Raw genomic sequence first — 15,208 nt, 5'->3', positions numbered from 1 at the left:
TTTAAGTTTTATTGGGTTTTTGATCTTAAATCTCTGGTTAAAGATTCAATTTTTGGGTTCGGCTAAATTACAAAAGTACAACAGTAACTAATGGAATAAACTTGTTATGTTGTTTGGTTTTACATATTGAGACAAGTACTTCATTTGGTTGGTGTTTTATCTTTATTTTGGGAAATAAAAATATGTTGCAAAATAATTTACTTGCCGATTGTTAGGAAATTATTTAAGATTTTGTTACTTTGCTCGGCCTACAATTGTGGTAATGTAGGCGGTATAGGTGTTGAAGTTTATTTTAGAAAATGATGACTTAATAATTAATGAAAAAAAGAGAACATAGTTTAAAGAGACTCCAAGTTGTATCCTTTTTTTTTTCTAAAACGCTCAAGTTTTCTATTTTACTCCTATCTTCTAAGAAGCCCTCAACTTTCTTTTCTCGACAATGAAACGTACGCCTAAGTTTTATTTCTCTATTCTAAGAAGCCCCTAATTTTCTTGTTAACTTTGAGATTTTTTTGTTAGATCTGAATCATAACTTGAGATCTAAAACCATATAGCCATGATTAATTCGAAGAGATTAACAAGAATCTAAAAGGGCGGAAGCTTATACCTGAATCCATAGAAGAAATCTTGATTTGGGTTTTTGATGATCTTCTAACCTTAGGGTTCCTCTAAATCCGAATTTCTCTTTCTAGATGGGGGTGAAGAGAATTAGAGAATGTGACCCTATGTTAGGGACCATAACCCCTTATTTATAGATGTTGTACTTTTGTAATTTAGCCCCTCAATAAATCACAATTACAACCTGGTATCTGCACATATAACCACATGATTATATTTAAATACCCATTAACCCAACTTAATTGATCACTTTAGTGGGTTATCCTGAAAGATAGCAATACACATTGATTAATCATATGTGCCCACAAATAGATTTATTAGATTAAATCCAACAATCTCCCACTTGGGCACCATATGATTCCTTAAATTGTGTATAACTTTATGAGCTAAAAAATTGCTATCACTGAAAATGTATTTCCGAACAATCTCGTCCATTGACTATATCAATATAAGATCAAAGCGGCATTCGTCACATTTATCGTGACTCGACCCATCAATGATCACATATACCAATACAATCAAACGACATAGATCAATCATGGATGTGCAGCATGAAAATTACATGCAATGTGATCAGTACTTGTCTATTTTCAACTGGTCCTCCTTAGTGAGGTCAAAACCAAACATAATGTAACAGAGTGTCTTAACTGAATACTTTATTCTGATCAGACAATACAACCAAACATAAAGCACCACAATTACAAACTCCCACTAAAACATAATATCCTCAAATAATACCACACCCATATGAGCAGTATGCTCATGAAAGACCTTAGGTGGCAGTCCCTTAGTAAGAGGATCAGCTATCATGGAGTTTGTCCCAATGTGCTCTATGGATATCTGTCCACTCTGTACCCTTTCTTTCACAACCAGGAACTTAATGTCAATATGTTTTGACTTAGTTGAGCTCCTGTTGTTATTGGAATACATTACTGCAGATTTATTGTCACAATATAGCCTTAGTGGTCTTTCAATATTTTCCAAAATGCACAGTCCCGTGATAAAATTTCGCAGCCATATTCCCTGATTGGATGCCTCATAGCAAGCTACAAATTCTGCTGCCATAGTGGAGGAAGCTACTAATGTTTGTTTGACACTTTTCCATGATATAGCTCCTCCTGCTAACATATAAATGTAGCCTGATGTAGATTTTCTGCTATCTTGACATTCAGCAAAATCAGAATCCGAATACCCAATGACCTCTAATTTTTCTGATTTTCTGTATGTGAGCATGTAATCTTTTGTTTTCTGAAGATACCTCATAACCCTTTTGACTGCTATCCAATGATCCATACCAGGGTTGCTTAAGTATCTGCCTAACATCCCAACAATGTACGCAATATCCGGACGCGTACATACCTGAGCATACATTAGACTTCCTACAGCCGAAGCATAAGGAATCTTCTGCATTTCCTGAATTTCAAGGTTACCTTTAGGGCACTGATTGAGACTAAACTTGTCTCCTTTAGCAACAGGGGTGTCACCTGGTCTGCAATCTTGCATGCCAAACCTTTTAAGTACCTTATCGATATAGCTCTTTTGTGATAATCCAAGAATACCCCGAGAGCGATCTCGATGTATCTGGATCCCTAATATAAAAGAGGCGTCCCCAAGATCTTTCATCTCAAAATTCTTTGATAGAAATCTCTTGGTTTCGTGCAACATGCCTATATCATTAGTGGCAAGCAAGATGTCATCCACATACAGAACCAGAAAAATATACTTACTCCCACTGAACTTGTGATATACACAGTCATCAACAATGTTCATCTCAAAACCGAACGAGATAACTATTTGTTGAAACTTATGATACCATTGACGAGGAGCTTGCTTGAGTCCATAGATGGATTTCCTTAATTTGCAGACCATATTCTTTGGGTCTCCCGACACAAAGTTTTCTGGTTGCACCATATAGATCATCTCATCAATGTCTCCATTGAGAAATGCAGTCTTAACATCCATCTGATGTAACTCAAGATCATAATGAGCAACAAGTGCCATGATTATTCTGAAAGAGTCTTTCGATGAAACCGGAGAGAAAGTCTCTGTATAATCAATGCCTTCCTTTTGAGTATAGCCTTTAGCCACAAGACGTGCCTTATACCTCTCCACATTACCATTTGCATCCCGCTTGGTTTTAAAAATCCATTTACAACCAATTGGTTTTGCACCTTCTGGCAATGGGACAAGTTCCCAAACCTTATTGTCTTGCATAGACTTATACTCTTCATTCATGGCATCAATCCACTGTTGAGAGTTAGAACTTTTCATGGCCTGAGAGAAGTTGATTGGATCATCTTCTAACATTCCACTACTTTCCTCATGTTCTTGGAGAAATACAATATAATCATCCGGAATAGCATTTCTCCTTTCTCTCGTGGATCTCCTTAATGGCACTGGTTCTTGAGGTTGTTGAGTTTGTTCTTCTGGAACAGGGAGTTGTTCAACATTATCATCTTGAGGTTCCGGATTTACTTCTTGAGCAACAACAGGTATAGGAACCTGAATATTGTCAAAAGTAACTGTATGGATTGGATCTGAAGCCAATTCCTCCTCAAAACTAATGTCTCTAACCTTATTTCTCCCCCCAAACTCAACATCCTCAAAGAATGTTGCTGTTCCCGTCTCAAAAATATTCCTTATAGTGGGATCATAAAACTTATAGCCCCTAGAGCGATCAGGGTACCCAATAAAGTAGCTGCTAACTGTTTTGGAGTCCAATTTCTTTTCATTTGGCCTATAAGGCCTTGCCTCAGCTGGACATCCCCAAATATGTAAATGCTTTAAACTGGGCTTTCGACCAGTCCAAAGCTCATAAGGTGTTTTAGCAACTGCTTTACTTGGTACTCTATTCAGAATGTAAGCTGCTGTCTTAAGTGCTTCTCCCCAGAGTGACTCTGGTAAAGAAGAATGAGCAATCATACTTCTTACCATATCCTTAAGAGTCCTGTTTCGTCTTTCAGTTACACCATTCATGCTAGATGAACCCGGCATGGTGTACTGTGGGACGATACCGCATTCCTCTAGGTATCTAGCAAATGGTCTTGGACGTTGTTCGCCTGAACCATCATATCTACCGTGGTACTCACCATCACGATCAGATCTAACGATTTTAATTCTTTTGTTGAGTTGATTCTCAACTTCAGCTTTATAGGCTTTGAACATGTCCAGAGACTCAGATTTTTCATGAATAAGATATAGGTGCCCATAACGTGAGTAATCGTCTATGAATGATATAAAATATTATTGACCATTCCAGGATTCCGTAGGGAATGACCCACAAATATGCGTATGTATCAATTCTAAGACATCTGAAGATCTGTTGGCACCTAATCTCTTCACTTTGGTCTGTTTTCCCTTGATACATTCAACACATACGTCGAAGTCCGAAAAATCAAGGGAATCCAAAATGCCATCAGACACAAGACGCTCAACTCTACCTTTTGAGATATGACCTAAGCGCTTATGCCATAATGTCGCCGAATTTTCCTTATTTAATTTACGCTTAGTACCACGTGATTCCACATGCAAGGATTCATTGTAAGAAGCAATTGTATCAAGCAAATATAGGTTGTCATAAATACTCAAGTAACCGGTTCCCACAACATTTGAATTAAAAGATAAACTGAATTGATTGTTTCCAAATGAACAAGAATAACCTGATTTGTCCAATACAGAAACTAAAATCAAATTCCGTCTAAAAGACGGTACTACAAAAGTATCTTTCAAATCCAAATAAGAACCAGTTCCTAACAACAACCTAAAGTGCCTAATTGCTTCCATATCTACCGATTGTCAGTCACCCACAAAGATGTGTCTTTCTACATCACTTGGTTTTCAGTAGCTCAGGCAACCCTACATAGAAACACTTATGTGAGTTGTAGCACCAGAGTCTAACCACCAAGTGTTTCTAGGTACTGAAGCTAAATTATCCTCAGAACAGACCAAAGCAAGGAACGTACCCTTATTATCACGCCAGGCATGATATTTTGTACAGTCCTTCTTTACATGTCCAGGTTTCTTACAGAAGAAACAATCCTGGTTATCCTTATGTTGTTTCTTCTCAACTGGACCCTTAGCAGCTTCCTTATCATTCTTCCTTATCATTCTTCCTTTTCTTGCTCTTATCCTTAGAGGCATAGGCCAAATGAGCACTTTCTGTCTTATCTTGCTTCAACCTGTCTTCTTCTTGCACACAGTATGAAATGAGCTCATTTAGAGTCCATTTTTCCTTTTGACAGTTATAACTGACCTTAAATTGATTAAACTGTGCAGGAAGAGACAACAGAATCAGATGCACTAATAATTCATCACAAAGATCGAGTTTAAGTGCCTTAAGTTTTGAAGCAATATGAGACATTTCCATAATGTACTCCCTGATGTTTCCCTTGCCCTTATACTTCATCAAAATCAAGCGAGCTAAAAGCGTGCTTGTTTCTACCTTATCGTTTTTAGCAAAACGCTTCTCAATTTCGGCAAGGAAATCTATAGCCTTAGTAATCCATTCGGATTTTATGTCCCTGAAAGCTTTCGGAACGCCACGCTTAATGATCATAAGGCTCATACGATTTGAACGATCTCACTTCTCATGCTCATTCTTTGCATCAGGAGTGCTTTCCGCATTGAGAGGTTGGGGTTGTTCAGTTCTTAATGCATAGTCAAGATCCATGCAGCCAAGAACAATTAATATGTTCTCTTTCCAAACCTTGAAGCTTGTCCCATTTAGCATGGGAATTGAGTTGATGTTAGCAGAAATTGTTGCAGCATTCCAAACCTTGAAGCTTGTCCCATTTAGCATGGGAATTGAGTTGATGTTAGCAGAAATTGTTGCAGCAAATGCATTAGCTAAAATAAAACAAAATGCTCACATCAATAACCATAATCAATAAAATTCAAATAATGACAATCCCCATCCAAGATATCGGGCACAACATTAATATCAAGTCTTTGGACAGTAATATTAACTTGTAAGTGATACCTTGTTGCAATGATCAAACATTGACAATAACTCATGTCAAATAATGAAACTATCTTTGGATCGATTCATTATTCACATGTAAACCTTATAATTGTCACACGCTTATCATCGCAGATGTGTATACAGTCTAAATAAATATTAACCTTTCTTTGGGCCGATTAAATATTTACATGAAAGCATACACACAAACATCTCACATTTCTCATGAAAAATCTACACAAGAGAGGTTACTTTGGCAACTTCTTGTTTCAATTAATCAATTGGAGTGAGAGACAACCTTAATACCTTAGTGTCATAATATTTGAATTAAATAATTGATTAAAAAACCAAATTAGATTTAAATTAAAAGGTTTTAATTTAAATCAACTAAATTTCCAAAAAAACTTAATTGGGGTCTCACAGCTTAATTAGGGCCCATAACTTAATTGAATAAATTAAGTATACCAAAATGGACCCATGAAAAGCTGAGGCTTAACCATAGTGAACACGAAGTTCGCTTGACTTCGAACGCGAGGTTCGACTGTATTGAGTACGAGACTCACTTAAGCACGAACGCGATGTTCGTTTGAGAACGAGCGCGAGGTTCGTTTGAAAAAATGAACGCGAGGTTCAACTTGAGAACGAACGCGAGGTTCGTTAAAAAAAATGAACGCAATGTTCCACTTAAGTACGAACGCGAGGTTCGACTGAAGTACGAACGCGAGGTTCGACTGAAGCACGAACGCGAGGTTCGACTGAAAATGAACGCGAGGTTCAACTGAAGTTCGAACGCGAGGTTCGACTGAAGAACGAACGCGAGGTTCGTTAAAAAATGAACGCGAGGTTCAACTGAAGTTCGAACGCGAGGTTCGACTGAAGAACGAACACGCGAGGTTCGTTTGAAGCTTACCGCTTCGCCAAAATTTGAGGTAACCACCTCCTTAATGTTCGCCACATTTTCACGTACGAACCCTTAGGGTTTCAAACTCGCTGCCATTAAATCAAAAAACAGATCTAGAATCGAAAAATGAGTTTTCTTGATCCAGAGGCAAGAAAAAACCGCCGAAAAATCCAAAAAATTCGTTACTGTTCATCCGAAAAAATTTGTTACTGGTCATCCAAACAAAAAACTTCACTGTTCATCCGAAAAATCGTTACTGTTCATCAGAACAAAAAATTTACTGTTCATCCGAAAAAATCGTTACTGTTCGTTCATTCGAACAAAAAATTTACTGTTCATCCGAAAAACAAAACTGAATCTTTAACCAGAGATTTAAGATTAGAAAACCCAATAAAACTTAAATCCCTAAGAATTAATCAAGGTGTCTCTGATACCACTTGTTAGATCTGAATCATAACTTGAGATCTAAAACCATATAGCCATGATTAATTCGAAGAGATTAACAAGAATCTAAAAGGGCGGAAGCTTATACCTGAATCCATAGAAGAAATCTTGATTTGGGTTTTTGATGATCTTCTAACCTTAGGGTTCCTCTAAATCCGAATTTCTCTTTCTAGATGGGGGTGAAGAGAATTAGAGAATGTGACCCTAGGTTAGGGACCATAACCCCTTATTTATAGATGTTGTACTTTTGTAATTTAGCTCCTCAATAAATCACAATTACAACCTGGTATCTGCACATATAACCCCATGATTATATTTAAATACCCATTAACTCAACTTAATTGATCACTTTAGTGGGTTATCCTGAAAGATAGCAATACATATTGATTAATCATATGTGCCCACAAATATATTTATTAGATTAAATCCAACATTTTTTGGTCAGAAAAACAAAGGTGGAGGCTTCTTGGAAATGAGGGGTAAAATTCAAAGGCTTTTAGGAGTCTGGGGAAAAAAAATTGAGCACTTCTTAGAAGGGATGGGTCAAAAAAAAGAGTTAGGATTTCCTTGTCATTATTATTAGAGAGGATGGGTAAAACTTACGGACGAGAAATAAATTGATTTGCGTTGAATGGAGGTACCACATAAGTTATTAAACTAGAAGAAAAGTGTCCCAGAAAAAAAATTGATTTACGCCTAAAAATATAGTTAATTAAACAATGAAAATGGAGATGCAGGGGATCGAACCCTGTACCTCTCGCATGCAAAGCGAGCGCTCTACCATTTGAGCTACATCCCCTTGTTGATTATTTATCTAATCCTTTTCTATAAACCTAATTAAATGAATTGTAATATAGAATGGAATATTACCTTTTTTGGGCCATTTCCACGGTGCAGACCAAGTGTTATGTTGAAAGAGCAATGTGAATACATAGCTAGTTGCCACTATGCTTTTATATTCAAACCGCCATTTTGAGAGACTGTGGACTTCAATCACACAATTGCTAGAATTTCTTTAAATCAAGTATTTGCAGCATATCTCAAGCTTAATTGGGTAGTTTTCTATATTCAACCAGAGAAGCAATGATGCAACTTTTGTTCTCTGGATAGTTGGTGCATCAAAAATTGCCAGCATCCAAGAAATTTACAATTTGTTCTCGGAAAAACTCCATTATCGAACATGAACCTCCACAAAACATCCTGCATATCCACCAGTTCGTTTGATGTCGCATATTTGTGCATCAAGGGCAATAGTCTGTCCGACAATCTCTTGACGAACCGTGTGCACGACAAAGTTGCGGTGGGAGCGCTTGCTGAACTCAAAGCTCGCGGTCTTCCGCAGGTTCCTCCAATGGTCGCCATCGGAGTTGAAGATTCCATCACCGAGGAAGCCGTGGAGGAGGGCGAGAGACCGCTCGCCTCTCGGGTAGCTGGGGAAGTTGGTCTTGAGCATGTGCTTAAGGTTGCGGGGGTCAGAGGTGATAATGCCACTACTCGACGATGGTGTCGGTTGGGCCGTCGTTGAAGATTTGGGCCGTCCATCTGAGGAACCGGTGCCGGTTCCGGATGAGGTGGGTGTTGCACGCAGCGAAAATTTCGGTAGCACTTCGGCAGCACAACAAGAGAGTCAGGTCGTAATAAGAATTCTCGTCTCACCAAGGAAACAAGAATCTAAAGCGAATATCTCAACAAAGTGAGATATCGGCTCTTCCTCTCATCAGTTCTAGGACTGACCTGTCGAGGGATCCTAAAAAGCTATTACAAATCACACAAAAGCGATACAACCAATTTTTATGTGGTTCGGCAAATTGCCTAAGTCCACGGGGCAAGGAGAGGGGAGATCTACTAATAGAGGGAGATAATACAACTAGGGTTTACAATCACTCAATCTAAATCCTCACACAAACTCTCAAATCCCTCACAATATCTCTCTACAAAAGAATGCACAAAACCCTAAAAAGAAATCTCTGCTTTTCTTTTACAGCTGTCGTCAGTTTTTCTCCTGTTGCGAATTTTCCAGCAGCCGCAAAACTCATTTGCAAACCTGCAGCCGCCAAACTTCCGTGCTCACCTCCTTCGCACTTGCACGCACTAGAAAAGCCTCATTGCAAACCTGCAGCCGCCAAACTTCCGTGCTCACCTCCTTCGCACTTGCACGCACTAGAAAAGCCTCATTGCATTGTTATTTATAACTTTCATATCGGGTGGGCCTCTGAAACAAAGTCGGGAACGAAACAAAGTCGGGAACATGGCTGGCTTGTGCTCGTGCTCGTTCACGTGGGTGGCCCCCCACTTGACTTTTCACAATTCTCCACCTCGGTGAAGTTTTCCTAAAACTGAGCCGACACCAAAGCAACTGAATGTCTCACTTGTTGTGTCCAGTACACCGTGAAACAATTCACGATAACAGACTCAATCCACAACAAGTCGAGAATCCGAACGAGAGTCCAAATAATCTCACCCCTAACAACTAATCCAAACCGGCTGCATCTGAAAGACTACCTACGTATCCTCTTGCCCAAGGAATCAAGTCGAACGTAGTTCACCCAAATAGCCGTCAACGGCCATAACAATCACGAATATGCAACAAGTTTCGACAATGATTAAACTTGTTGCTCGGAACCACCTTAATGAGCATATCCGCCGGATTATCCTTCGTGTGGACCTTCATAATTTCCACATCGCCATCTTCAAGAACATCCCGAAAGAAGTGATAACGAACGTCAATGTGCTTCGTCCGCGCATAAAAAACCTGATTCTTCGCCAAATAGATAGCACTCATGCTATCATAATTAATAGTGACAGACCTCTGCGATATACCAAGTTCCTCCAAAAGTCCTCAAAGCCAAATAGCCTCCTTCACAGCCTCCGTAACCGCCATATACTCTGCCTCTGTCGTAGACAAAGCCACCGTGGACTGTAAGGTGCATCTCCAATACACCGACGCACAGGTCAAAGTAAACACATACCCCATAGTAGACCGGCGCTTATCCAAATCCCCGGCATAATCCGAATCAACATAACCAATGCATAGCTGCCCACCTATAGTGTCCCGCTCATAAACTAAACTAACATTGAGCGTACCTCTAATGTACCTCAATATCCATTTTACGGCGTCCCAATGACCCACTCCTGGATCGTGCATGTATCTCGAAACCATGCTCACCGCCTGTGATAAATCTGGTCTCGTACATATCATCGCATACATCAAGCTCCCAACCACACTTGCATATGGAGTCTTCGATATCAACTCACGATCTTCAACTAACTTTGGTGAAAGACCAGCTAAAAGCTTCAAATGGGCTCCCAAAGGTACACCAACTGGCTTCGTATCCATGCTAATATGGAATCGCTGTAGAACCTTATTCAAATAAGCCACCTGTGTCAAACAAATTCTGCCCTTCTTTTTGTCTCTGCCAATCTCCATCCCTAGAATGCGCTTCGCCTCACCTAAATCCTTCATCTCAAACTCATTTGAAAGCTGAACTTTCAACTAATCTATAGCCGACCTGGAAATAGAGGCAACCAACATGTCATCGACACAGAACAACAAATAAATATACGCATCTCCTTTCAACTTGCGAAAATATACGTAATGATCAAACTGGCTCCGAGTGTACGAATGACCAATCATAAACAACTTGCGAAAATATACGTAATGATCAAACTGGCTCCGAGTGTACGAATGACCAATCATAAAACCATCAAATCGCCTATACCACTGTCGAGTGTACGAATGACCAATCATAAAACCATCAAATCGCCTATACCACTGTCGAGGAGACTGCTTCAAACTGTATAGCGATTTCTTCAACCTGCAAACCAACTTATCTTTCCTTACAGCTCGAAATCCCAATGGCTGAGTCATATATATTTCTTCATCAAGATCGCCATGAAGAAATGTCGTATTTACATCCAACTGATCTAACTCCAAACCGTACTGTGCCACCAAAGCTAGCAAAATCCGAATCGAAGAATGCTTTACCACCGGAGAGAAAACCTCATTGTAGTCAATACCTTCCTCCTGTGCATAGCCCTTCGCAACCTAGCTTTGAACCTCAATGGAGTGCCCTCAATGCCCTCCTTCTTCGTGTATACCCACTTGCAACCAATTGCCTTCCGCCTCTTTGGAAGCTCAACTAGCTCCCATGTATCGTTCTTATGAAGAGATTCCATCTATTCCTGCATAGCCACCTGCCACGAATCAGCCTCCGAACTCTGCTCGGCCTCTCTGAATGTAGTAGGAACCAACTCATCGATACTCTCCACCGGAAGTGCATACGCAACTGTGTCGGCATACCGTGCTGGCATCTGTATGTTTCTCTTTTGTCTTCGAACCGCAATTGAATCCTGAACCTGAGCCGTCTGTCCCTGATCCTGCACATCAGTACCCGTATCCTCCGTGTCACCATCGTGCTCGCCTGGCGTCACCTCAGTCGGCACTCTAATGGATACTGTACCATCTGGACAATATGGGCTGCATCGATCTCCACCACCTGTGATATCTCCTGTGTCGGGTCGCTCTCCACCTGATGAGAGCTGGGAAGCTTTAAGATAGAAGCCTCATCGAATGTGACGTCCCTACTAAGCACAATCTTCTTATCAACTAGATCCCAAAGCTTGTATCCATTGACACCACGCTTGAATCCTACAAATATGGCCTTCCTAACTCGAGGTTCCAATGTATCAGTTCTCACATGATAAAATGCAGGGTACCCGAATACCTTGAGCTGGTCATAGTCGTGTGCTGGCTCTCCCGACCACTTCTCCATAGGGGTCTTCCCCTCAATCGCAGATGAAGGCAGCCTATTAATGAGGTGGCTCGCATATGTAAGTGCCTCAGCCCAAAAAATCTTTTCTAAACCACTCTGCGACAATAAGCATCAGATCTTCTCCAATAAAGACCGATTTAGTCTCTCTGTCACCCCACTCTGCTGCGGTGTATGACTAATCGTGAAGTGTCTCTCTATGCCCTCGTCTTGACATAGCTCCTGAAAGGGGTCTGAAGTATATTCATCACCGTTGTCGGATCACAATGTCTTGATCTTTCTCCCAGTCTGCAGTTCCAATATCTTTTTCCACTCCACAAACAAATCTAGAACTTCACTCTTCTTCGTCATGGTGTACACCCAACAACGCCTAGAATAGTCATCTATAAAAGTAACGAACCAATATCTACCACTAAGTGATGCAGTCTTGGTGGGACCCCAAACATCTGTGTGCACGTAGTCCAGGATGCCCCTCGTCTGATGAATGACAGTCCCGAACTTTACCTTCGTCTTCTTGCCAAGAACACAATGCTCACATAACACAATCTTCCCACTCTTGGCTCCCTTCAATAGCCCCTGCTTGCACAATGCCTGCAGTGACTTTTCACCTGTGTGCCCCAACCTATAGTGCCAAAGTCTACTCATGTCCGCTTCTGAAATAGCCGAAGCAACTTGACCAATCTCGGTGATTCCCTTCAGATAATACAAATTCCGATTGTGGGCTCTCTCATCACCACCAATGATCCCTTAGTAACCTTTGCTATAGCGTTTTCGAAAGTCACATTGAATCCCTTCGCCTCCAAAGCTCCAACTGAGATAAGATTTTTCTTCAGTTGAGGAACAAATCTCACATTTTTTAACTCACGGACTACTCCATCGTGCATCCTAATCCGCACGGTACATATCCCACAAACGTCACAGGATTGATCATTTCCTATGACAACAACACCCCTGTCGACTTTCTCAAAAGATGCAAACCAGTCTCGCCTAGGGGTCACATGATAAGTAGCACCGGAATCAAGCATCCAATCTGATGTATCCACATGGTTCACCTCTGGAGTAATCAGTAGAGAAAAGCATGAATCATCGGAATCATCGCCTTTCATAATATTCACCTCATTGGCCTTCGGGCCTTTTTTCTTGTCATTCTCTTTCTCCTTGAGCTTCGGGCAGTCTCTCTTCCAATGTCCCTGCTCCTTGCAGAATGCACATTGGTTCTTTGCTAATTGGTGGCGGTCTCTAGACTTTGACCTTCCTCTATTACCACCTTTCAGATATGGGCTTCTACCTCTCGTCGACAAGGCCTCACCTGAAGTACTAGCGCGGGAAGTCTCCTTGTCCTTCCTCCTCAAATCGTAATTAGTCAACGCGTTAGTCACTTCACTATAGCTGATAGAAGATCTCCCGTTCAACAAAGTGAGCACAAAGGTATCATACTCCTCATTCGGTAAGGCATTCAACTCATCTCTCTCTCACTCTTGATCTATAGAGAAGTTTTCCTTAAACTCAATTCTAGCTATTTATTGTTTTGATCTTAATTTCCTAAGCTAGATTTCTATATTGAGTTTAATTATTTTATTTATCTCTTAATTTGGGGTTGTGGGTTTGTGACTAAGAGTTGTGCTTAATTGAGTTCTCACCTTGTTTTGAGAACAATCATTTGTCATATTTGTGCTTATTGTGAGAATCACTTTGTAATACACTTGTACACCGAGTGAGGAGTGTGTGGTGAGAGTCGGGGATCGTCCCAAGAGGAGTGGCGTTGGTTGACGTGCCTAGAGAGAGGTTGTAACCGAGCACTTGAGGGAGACACGGCTAGGTCCAACACTTAGTAGGTGTAAAGTGTGATTGCAAGAGTGTGAGTTGTAGAGTTTTCGGTTAGCTAGAAAATGGAGTGTGTAGAAGAAGTTCCGGCTTCCAAACCGGATTGTGTTAGTGGATTTCTCCCCGGGAGTGGGGAGCAGAGACGTAGGACGGAAGGTCCGAACTCCGTGATCATATTGCTTGTTTGAGTGTGCTTTGGCGTTCATTTATATTTATGTTCATATCTTATATCGCCATTGGCCATAGCTCATTATTTATATGATCCACTATTTAGTTCATATTGTTTACCCCTTGTGTTAGTTTCATATCCTTGCATATATCATATTATATATCTTTTTGGTAGGATATATTATCTTGTATTAGTTTATATATCCTTGTATATATTTCTATCATTTAGGATATATCTTGTTGCTCATATTGCTTATCCTAGCTCACATATCTTGTTGTATTTTATACTTGCTAGGATAACTTATTAATTAGTTTTTAATTGGCATTTAATCGGATTAGATTAGCATAAGACCCTAATCACCCCCCCCTCTAGGGTCCAACAAAGAAATCATCATATAACTGCCTTGTAACCGCAGCACCCCCTATAATAGCCGCGGCACCATGGGTTGCCGCGCCTTGGCCGCGGCACCATAGGCTGCCGCGTCTTAGCTGCGGCACCATGGGTTGCCGCGCTTCAGCCGCGGCACCATGTACTGCCACGCCCACACGCTGTAGTTTGCATTGTTCTGTGAATTCACATTGTTTTGTGTTGATTCATAGATCCTTTTGCTTCCTTTGGGCTTGTATGATCTCCCATGACTTAGATACTCAACAAAATAATCGCTTTGTACTCATCCGATATCTTCTCATCAACATTGGCTAAGTCCGACAACAACTTAGTGTAGTTGTTCACATGAGCCGCTAGCGAGGTGCCTTTGGACATCTAAAATCTGAAGAGTCTTTGCAGCAAGTGCAACCAGTTCTCAACACTCTTTGTGAGATACTTGTTGTTGAGAATTTCCCACATCTTTATTGCAGATGTCACCCCAATCACATCATATTTCAGTTCCTGTTCCAAACAGGACCTGATCACCCCACACGCGTTCCTATTCATCTTCTCTTATATCGCCTCATCATATTTAGGTGGTCTCTCGTTAACCATGATTGTCTCTTCCAGATTCTGAGTATTGAGTGTATCCTGTACGTCGTTCATCTACAAACCAAAGTTGATTTTGCCGTCATACTTGACCACACTAATCTTAGTGTTCTGAAAACCAACTTGTATTGTACTCGCCATCGATTTGCTGCTTTCACCTTTGTAGGCATCGAAAATTACCTATAGGTCTCCACGAACAGCTCAGTGTTAAGGAACGACGATGAACATCACTATCCGGTTCACAGGAGTTCGATGGATGTCAATGAACGCTTGAAGTAAATCGACGAACTACGTGAACTAACGAAGGTACGGGCTAATCGAGAGCCTCGCGATGTTTACAAAAGGAACAACGCCCTTCGTGTCTCATTCATTCAACAGATGATCCAACCATCGGAGCTGATAGAACTCCTTGCGGCTTTCCAACGTACTTCGAATCACTCAAATCCGAGCCCGGACGAAGGAATTACAACAGAAACAGATGAAAACACCAAAAAGAGTGTCTCGGACCAACGAGACACCCTTCGGTGTCTCGGCTAAGGCCGAGACACCCT

At 40.7% G+C, this 15,208-nt stretch overlaps 1 non-coding gene across 1 annotated transcript; it reads right to left on the bottom strand.

Annotated features, from left to right (window-relative positions):
* TRNAA-UGC lies at positions 7,647-7,719 on the bottom strand. Its single transcript has one exon. It is a non-coding gene; the product is annotated as a tRNA-Ala (tRNA).

Source organism: Asparagus officinalis, chromosome 2 (genome assembly GCF_001876935.1).
Source record: "Asparagus officinalis chromosome 2, Aspof.V1, whole genome shotgun sequence".
Classification (NCBI taxonomy): domain Eukaryota; kingdom Viridiplantae; phylum Streptophyta; class Magnoliopsida; order Asparagales; family Asparagaceae; genus Asparagus; species Asparagus officinalis.
Note: the sequence above shows the minus strand (reverse complement) of the source record. Positions and strands in the feature narration are given on the sequence as shown.